This window comes from Cardiocondyla obscurior, linkage group LG15, assembly GCF_019399895.1.
Source record: "Cardiocondyla obscurior isolate alpha-2009 linkage group LG15, Cobs3.1, whole genome shotgun sequence".
NCBI classification, from domain to species: Eukaryota; Metazoa; Arthropoda; class Insecta; order Hymenoptera; family Formicidae; genus Cardiocondyla; species Cardiocondyla obscurior.
Genome location: NC_091878.1, coordinates 3,798,111 through 3,807,687, shown reverse-complemented (window position 1 = coordinate 3,807,687; position 9,577 = coordinate 3,798,111). Strand labels below are relative to the sequence as shown.

The 9,577-nt window shown below is 36.4% G+C and overlaps 2 protein-coding genes across 6 annotated transcripts in view; both read right to left on the bottom strand.

The window, feature by feature from the left end:
* Positions 1-9,577, bottom strand: part of LOC139108705 (uncharacterized) — a 94,606-nt gene that overhangs the window by 40,635 nt on the left and 44,394 nt on the right. The gene's annotated exons all lie outside the window — the stretch shown is intronic.
* LOC139108708 (uncharacterized) overlaps positions 1-9,577 on the bottom strand; it is a 48,912-nt gene that overhangs the window by 9,959 nt on the left and 29,376 nt on the right. The window lies entirely within an intron of this gene.

Below are 9,577 nucleotides of genomic sequence, written 5' to 3'. Positions count from 1 at the left end.
AATATCGCATGCAACCGGGGCGATCTCCCACCTCCTACGATTCCCGGGAACGAGTGTTTTTCGTTCATATTTTAAACTTTTGAAGCCCAGGGTTTCGTTCCCGTCTAATACGCGCGGGCGAAAGGGTAACATTTATACTAAAAATGTTTCAATTTGTAAGCGAGCCGTTACTGTTGCATTTGCCAGGGTGACATTTTCTTCCCGGGTTATTCTCTGCATACGAGACACGTGGCACGTCGGGAGTTTCGAAAGACCGTCTCTGAATTTTGAAACGCGCGTTAGATAAAAGTAATATTTCCATCCAAGTGACCGTCCGGTCTGAGTTTCCAAGATCCACTGGCAGTATTAAACTGTAGTTCACGTGGACAACAACACGAAAAGAACATCGCGCGAAATAATACAAAACTCCGGGGTGCAACGTCGTCATCAAGTTTTACGCGGCGGTGGAATAAATCTCAGTGAAATATGCAAAATGAAATGCGCTAGTTTTCAACGTAAAAATAATGCGCGATAATTACGCAAAGACATGTCGCTTGCTCTTTTACGGCCGACGGGTACAAACCGCCAAGTTTCACACGCCGAATAAAGAAACTTTCGACGGTTAATCTTCATAAAAGCCGCAAAACACGGCTCGCGCTACAAACAGTCCCGTTATTTATGATCCCTTACTTGTGAAAAGAAAAGACATAAAATTAATACGCTTAAAAGTTTAAGTTAAGTTTAAGTTAAGTGTAATTATTAATATTATTATTATTTAATTTCTTATTAATTAGCAGCGTGGCTTGAAAACTCGGATTTCTTTTCCGCTGATGCATACGCGACGTTCAAATAAACCGAGAACTTGTTCAGTCGATTACTTAATATTACGAGGATCAACCGAAAAAAAATCCTTCGGAGGATCTTTCACGCAGTGGTCGACAAGGAAAGAGTAACGAAACTCTTAGTGATGTGTCTCACGTTGGCCGAGTTTAATTTAAACACGTGGCGGCCGCGAATAAAAATTTGCGTCCCAGAATCTATGAGAAAAAACACGCCCGCTTTTTTGCAGCATAATCTGAAAACTCGATCGCAAACGTAACTGTTTGTTTAATTAGCCGTCAGGGAAAAAAATTGCACGTCAAAAAAAAATTCATATTGCAATCTGCGAATACGCTCCTCAAGAATTAAAACGTAATTAGCCGTTCTCAAAACGCTGTTAAAAAGTGTACTTAGAGATTTTATAAAACAAAATTTTGCACTTTCTTGAAGCTAATGTTTTTATCCCTTCGTTCGATATGCCGTAAATTTCTTCGCAGAAATTGTCCTTAGTACACAGTTAGTTACTTCTTGATTTCTCGTGTCACACCGGCTGCATGCAAATGCAGTTTAAAGTGCTAATGACTCAAACTAAACTAAACTCGACGGAAATTTATTACGCGTAATGTCTAGAATTAGATCCTTCTCGGCTATTTCATGACGCATTTGTCGGAAAAGATGTTGAGTACCGATCGATTTAAATAACCCATTATACTCCATAAATATGCAGTTCCCAGACGCGATATTATTTCCCACATTATTTATATCCGGAGGGCATTTTAATAACTTCCTCCTTGCAGAATTTCTTTCCGATTAGGATTCCGGACGCGGGGCTCGTTTCTAAAGAGTTAATTAAAGTAGCTATTTTAATAGCCGATGCGGCGAGTTTATTTACTGAAAAATCATTACGGATTCGCCCGTCTCCCTTTTCCATTTTCTGCGATGCGCCAGGTGCATACAAATGCATTCTAAAATGCTAACGGCGCGACGAAGTCAATGGGCAGGATGCTATCGCCTTTCTGTACCGAGATGACATCCGGGCACGTTCGTCGAATATACAATGAACTAAAAACAGCCCTGGAGAATTGGCGAAATTTACTGCGATAGCAGCGACAAGTAATGGTCATTGTACGCTAGTTATATTGTTATCTCCAAGCTGGTAGTAATAGAAACGAGTAAGTTGAAAGTCTATAAATCCCATTCCGACCGTCTTACCAGCACGTAAATGTCCGCATGTTATTTACGATCGCCACGCACTGCATTTTATATTTTCACCGACTAGAATGCTCGATTCATGCAATGAAAAGATCATTAGCGTGTTCGCGATGACGAAATTCTGCCCACCTGAGCGCGAAACGGATACGAATTTGTGATTTCAATCTAAAACCCGAGTACTTATCAAAATATGTATAATTTTTAATTATATAAAAATTGAAAAGAAATTACGAATTCGTAGAAATTTTATTAAAAAAAACACTAATTAAAAATTTAATTTATGTTGTATAAAAAATAGATCAGATTTAACTTGAAAATTACTTCCTACAGTTTTCAAAGCTGTGAAGGTAATTGAAATTGAAACACAGCGTCGATCTGAATTTGTTTTTAAAAAAAATGTTAAAATACTAAAATTTTACGCAGCTCCGTCGAAGAAAAATTTCCTTTCCACGCCGCGATCATTGTTCTTTTTACCGGGCTCGAGGCTACAAATTGACGGGCATTCCGGCGCCAGCATGTAAAATTAGCGAACGTCGCGGATCGCACTCGCGATTTATTTTTTCGTCGCATTCACGGTCGACTGTCGCTGAATTTATTCTCGCTTATTGGCCGTCGCCCAGATCTCGGTCCGTTCTCCTGTTGCCGTTACGGTTGTTAAAAATTCGCGACGTGAAAAAAAGCGTACGGTAAATTAGAGTCATTTTGTGACTACGAGCTTCCAATAGTGACGTCCACGGGGACAAATCCGGACACAAAGTGCAATAAATATAGCCCTCTTACTTAAGTGATTGAATTTAACTTTGTCTGTGAGGTTTTACAATCAAAGTATATTTCTGCACTCAAAGAAAAAAAAGGGGAAAAAAAAAAAACAAATTTTAATCATTGAAAATTAGAGTAATTCTTAATTCCAAGCCTGTTCATAATACTGCGTGGAAGCGGATTGTTGGGAAGGAAATATTTCGTTATTAAATGCACCGCTATGTAATAGCTGTGTAGACGTGTAGCATTGTCAACTTCCAAAATGAGACTACTTGTCAAGCCACTAAACTTTGTCGTGTAATGAGGAAAGCGGAATTTCATAAATGACACATACATGCATTTCTCGGTATTATTCTATATACTGAATTCTGTATCATTAATTAAAGCACGTTAAAAAGTTAATTATTTATTTCAAGTGTGTCGACTTGAAAGATGTTTTCTTAAAAGTGTGGACCGATAAAACGTTTGATATTTTTCATATTTTATATTTTATTTTGTCAATGTTATATTTATTATACTAGAACAAACCATGCGCGCGCTATTTTTCAATATAATTTAATTTTTATTTTCAAAAAAAACCTGTCCAAAAAATGTTTTACTAAATTAAAAAAAAAACCTGGTTTGTTCTAGTCTCCTATCTAAAAAAGTTGATGCATTACACATGAATTAATTTGTAAGAAAAGAAAAAAAAAGTGAAATTGCGTAACGCACCAACTTTTTAAGATAAAATAATTACAGTTATAATAAAATTATTAGAAATAACTTGCAATTCGAAATCAACTTATATTAATATTAATCTGTTGTTTTAAAAAAATATGCAAACGATAAATATTCAGTGAAATTTGTGAACAAATTAAATTTGAATTGATTGCCGTATCGAATATTACTGCTCAAAATGTAAGTTATATGTTATAAATTATTATTTTTCGTCACGATTAATCCCCGGCCATCGAAAAACAAATTAAATCGCGCGTGCACACGCGGCGGATTTTAATCTAATTGGAGTGAGCTCGAGCACATTCAACTTGGTAAATGTGTTTCATGCTAGTTATTCTGAACAGCCTGTCCGTTTCGGTGTTACATGTGGGTGGGAAAGTTAGTGTAACGCAACGTGTTTGGCCGTATTTTCGAATGTGAATCAAATGTGCTGTATCGCCTTATCCGTCTACATTAAGCTGCCCGTCGATGAGAAATGCCGCCAACTGGGGAATATTCGATTTTACTTTACTTTATTCGCTCCGCAATGCGGCCGGCGTCGCGGTAAACAAACATAAATTGATTGTGAAGTGCCACCGACGGTCCCTCGGTTGTATTCCCTACTTTGCGCGAGAACGTGCTTACACCGGGCATAGTAGTCCAGCTTTAATTGCATCTACCAAGTTCGGCCTTAAACGGATCTGTACTACTGGCGACAGGAAGTTGCGTACGCTAACGCGATAGACAACAGCTCTCTGTTCCCTCATGCTAATGTTTTTAATTTACAACAAATAAGAAACTAGCTTTAATCGAAAGCAAGAATTAAAAGAAAAAAAAATATATATATATATTTAATTAATTTAGAAAATTTTTTTCTCGATGTCTAACAGAAAAAAAAATTGATAAAGTAACTTCTACTTCGGATATTTTTACAATATACATTTGTAAGCGTTCAGTAACTTTAATAATCATTTTGCTAATATGCCTTTGATTGTAAAATGTTACGTTTGTGCCTACTGCACGTAATTACGTGCATCGTTTTGCATGTAAATTTGTATTTCGCGAGTAAATCAGAGCCTTTGCAGCTTTCATCCGCGATATTAATTCACAATAATGTGCTCGATATATTGTGTTTAAAGAATGTAAAAGCTAAAACTTTTCGAGAAGTTAACGAGGCAACTCTTTAATTAGTATTTACGATAATCCGCCGACAACTTACGCGATTCTGTAAATTAACTGTTACTTCGAGATTTAATTAATGCGCCGTTGTAACGACGTATTAGTAGATCGTACAACGCGACTGTGCCGCACACCTATGCGCAAAGTTTGCAACATATACAAAGGATTAGTTTAATCAACTAATGGAATTAACAAAAGCGATCACGTCGCGTCAATTACAAAACTTAATTTGTCGCCACAATCAGATTTAATTAGTGTAACATTAAATCCTCGGCAAAACACCGTCATAATCTTATCAGCTACGAATATTACATATACATTTTTAACAAACATATATACGCACGTATACGTACATATGTCTTAATTTTTGCTGCGCTACTACAATTCGAAGAGTGATAAATATTCAGTTCCGAACTCTATCGGAGCGAACTTGTTTGAAAGTTCAAGGGAATGAAGAGCTTCAAGAAATTTCACGACCGTTAAGAAAACGTATGCTATAATTCTGCCGAGTCAGATGGTCGTAATATTCCCGACGTTCATATTTAGCTCGTTATAATCGGAAAAGTTGTCGAACAAAGAGGGAGAACCAAAGGGCCCTCACGCATTGATCAAGAACTTAATGGAACTAACGACCTTGTGGCCGGCCAACTTGTCGCAGGTAACACTAAAATCGCATTAGATTTCCACACCGGTAGCCACGGCGTAACGGAATGAAACAAAATGTGCTGGAGAGCGTGTTGCGTAACGTGCAACCGGGAAACTATTCGAGTCAAGAAATCGGGGTATTGGTTTCCCTTCGTTATATGTTTCGCGAGTCGATAGTTGTCTATCGTATCCAGCCGCGTTATCACGTTACCTCATCATCGCTCGCGGGCCTCCGAGTGAGAAAGGGCGAAGGACTCACGGGACTGGAGGAAGCCGCTCGTTATCATATCAGCGAAACTGTGATCGATATCCCGTAAACGAGAATGCACAGCACCTCGGAGACGCATCTGCGGCTTTCATTACCGTACTCGATTACTCGCTTGTTTGCAAGGCGGACTAGCTATCTTTCTTATGAAGAAGGAAACTATTTCATTCGTAAGTAAAATGTTATTATATAGTAATAAAATATAATTGTACTATTTTTTTTTCGTTGTTATTTAAATTTAAAATATCCAAATTAAAAAAAAGTAACTCTTCGACTTTTATTATTGGAAGAAAATTATTTTAAGAAAAAGATTCACGGAACTCGTGTAATTCAGAATCCGATTCGTCTTTTATTCTGAAAGGCCTTGACACAAAAAATAAGTTATATCCTTCGGTTACGATATCGAAATGTAATTGATATCACTTTGCCTAGAACGCTACAGTGCTATTAAGCTAGCTTTTATCCGTCCTCTCTATACTGTTCACTTTCTGAATAAGGGTAAAAGCCAGAATTGGCTCTAAAGCTTTTGACCGACTTAGGTAAACAAATTTCAAACGTAACCCGTCCCGTACTTATCGTTTTCCAACCTTTCTATAAATCTGATTTTTTACATTTATTATTTGTTAGTGTTCACATTCTCTGCATCAATTTTTCTGCAAAATTTTACGACTTTTATTTTTAGACAACTTTCAAATAAAATTGTTTGAAAAAAGAAACAAAGTCGTAATATAATATAAAAAGATTAAGATACAAATTTGTTGCAGATAAATTAATTTATTTCTACAAAAAATATTTAATACGTGCCCAAATAGCTTTTTATTTAAAAATATGTTATTAAATTATTTCAAATATACTTCAAACGAAAATAAAAATAGCAAACGCGAAGATACTCTACGATAGTATTTCCTTTCTCGAGCTGTTTTCACTTTACTGAGGCTTTACAAAAGCGATACGGACGTTTCGATTTCACGTGAATGCACCCGACTGTATAGACGGTGGTCCGATCGCGCAGTTTTGCGTAACTGCAGGTGGCATGACATTGATGGCCCTCATCTAAATAAAATATGGTTTAATATCTCTCCATTCTTATCCACGCGAGCGGAAAAAAAAAAGCGAAAGACACGCACGAAAAAACTTCATTTCGATGCCTATCATCCACCGCACGTGTTCTCTCTTCGAAAATGGACCAAATATAAAGAAAATTGCCTTAGTCGTTAGGTAGATTTAAGAATACGACATATGACTCTCGAATAAGGGTCTCAACCTTCGAACGAAACATTGAGTTACGGTAAACCAGGATGATTTTCAAATCTTCGTATTTTTTTTAAACTTCCTTTTCGTATTTAAGAATAAAATAAAATTTGTTGTACAAAATGTCCATTCGTAGTTACATACGTATACGCGTAATAACATAATCTATCGATACACGTGCGCATTAAGATATAAAATCGTTTGCATATGTAACCTTTTGTATGCCTGTTGATTTGCATGTTTTACATGCAAAATGTAAATTCGTAATTTAAATGTATACAAGCCACCGTAAAAGCTTTGCATTTTTTATATCTTCGAGGACAAAATGAGACATAACGTACTTCCTGTACAATAAACTGTCCCCTTTGACACATTCATGTACATTCGCTGGACTTTTGTGTAATTATAAAAGGAAAATAAGTCGTTCGCGATCCTTCTTAGATTAAGAAAGTTCTTGCCAAGTGAGACATATGTGGAGATTAAATCCGGCAGGTTTTATGTCACAGCTTTTAAAAAAGATTTAGCTGATACAAAGAAAAAATATACGTTGCATGTAAAATTACTTAAACGAATGTAAAACGTCTCATGTAAAATTTAAATTTCTTTTGCGTTATTAATTTAGCAAAAAAAAAAAAAAATAGAAAGAAAAAATGTAGTTATTAAACTTTTAATAAGTAATAATCGTGAAATAGAACGAAATAAAATAATGTAAATTTTAACATCGAATTCTTTTAATAATAAATTTTATTACAGATGTTATCCGCCTTTAATTTTTATTTTCTCAATAACGATCGAAAACTTTATTAAATTATTTATAAGCTTTCCATTTTTAATTTTAATTTCTTACCAATAGTTTACAAAAGCAACAACCTGTATAAAAATAACGAGATAACAGAGACCATGTAATATTTTTTTCGAAAGATAAAACGAAAGTAGATGAAAGACATACAACGCGTATGGGAATCGCGCAGATGAAGAATGTCGTTCTCACTTTAGAATAATGCGAATGAACCGGGTAGAAAAATGCGGAGCTTCTTCGAGGAGAAAACATCAACGGAATACGATTGGTATTCCGTCGAAGCGCACGTTGCGCGTATACCTGCCGCGAAAGAAATATCAATCGCGCAAAATCGTTCACATAATTTTCTACTGGACCTGGTAATGGTATTATCGCAAATCAGATAAGCAGCTTGTTCTGTTTATAAATTAAAAAAAAAAAATCTAGAACTCTACTTCTATTCGTAAAAATGCATATCTATAAATTCCAACATAAAGTTTTTCCAGAATCAAAAATTATTAATATTTTAATAAATAATAATTCTGAGCTATAATTATTAAAACTTAATTTTTCCGTATATATATAAAATCTAAGTTTAAAGCGTCAGATTATTTATATGAATAGATGTCATCAAACCCGGGATTGTTCGCGGGATTAAACGTGAGTACTCCTCCGCATTTCTATTCTCGCAAACTTTCTACAAGCCGAGATAAAACCCCTTACGGCTAGAATAGAGAGAAAGGTCAGAGATGCTGGTACTACTTATGGATTTCGTTGTTGGCACCCGAATGTCTGGGTTCTGGCTCCGCTTTGGCTGGTGAGCCCATGATTCACGAAGACACAACTGACTGTGAGTAGGATTCTACGTGCTAGCAATCGTGTACACAGGGTGTTTTGAAAGCGATAGACAATCAAACAATAAACGAATTAAAAGGCTTGTTTTACGTTCCACGTAAATTTAATTGCAATAAATATATTAATTGATATTAATTCATAAAGCACCTGAGCTTTTTGTTCAACCTAAGCGAACTCGACGAAATTTTCAAACATTTAATCGTCAAGATATTAACATTGAATATCGATGAACCAATATTAATAATCTATCAAACTTTTAAAAAATTAATTACGGTTATTTTTAAATTATCAGCGATTAGACACCCCGTATATGTATTTCCCCGGCGATCGATTATTAAACTTCGGTGGAAAAACATTTCGCGATTTATTGCGTGAGAAAATTGCATGCAACTTTAGCCGCCAAGTATTCTCGAGCAGTTCCTGTCGCATATATACGAAGTCAAACTTTCGCGTAAATAATGTACTGCGGTCGTGAAAATATTGGCGTCATACTTGTGCACAGGCTGTCGCTGCCTTTCGAAAATTAAATTGCTCATCGTCCGAGACTTTCGGGACGAGCTACGCTTTTTCGAGCGAATTTCTCAGCTATTTAAACGGGCACTATCGCCGCGTCATTCAATACCAAACTTAAGCCTAAAATTTAAGTTCGTTCGCTATCGGTTTAAGTTTCTAGTTACGTGTACATTCAGCAGCTGCCTTAAATTACAAAGTTTGTCATCGGGTAAGCTTGAAAGCCCCATCGCATGATGGACGAGTATCAGACTCTTCTCCGTCACAGCGCTTCAATATTATCTTAAGGGAAATAAGTCGCCGTATGCAGAATACATTGAAAACCTCTCAGCTTCCTCAATAATGCGATATAAAATTACATCCTGAGCTGAACTTTCCTCCCGGCCCGGCGCGGTGAGATTAAAATGACCGATCGTTGATTTGCGCATTGCCACGAAATATGATTAACGTTTGCGAGTGCTTTAACAAGCTTCACTTCACCGTAGATTGCCTCTACTTCATTGACACGTCGACATCGCGCGCGTATGACGCAAATTGCCCAAAGCTCGATACCATTATCGGCAGATTGATTTTTGCGCAATATCTAAAGCGAAATTCCACCTCGCTTTCTGCAACCTTCATTTCCGCGC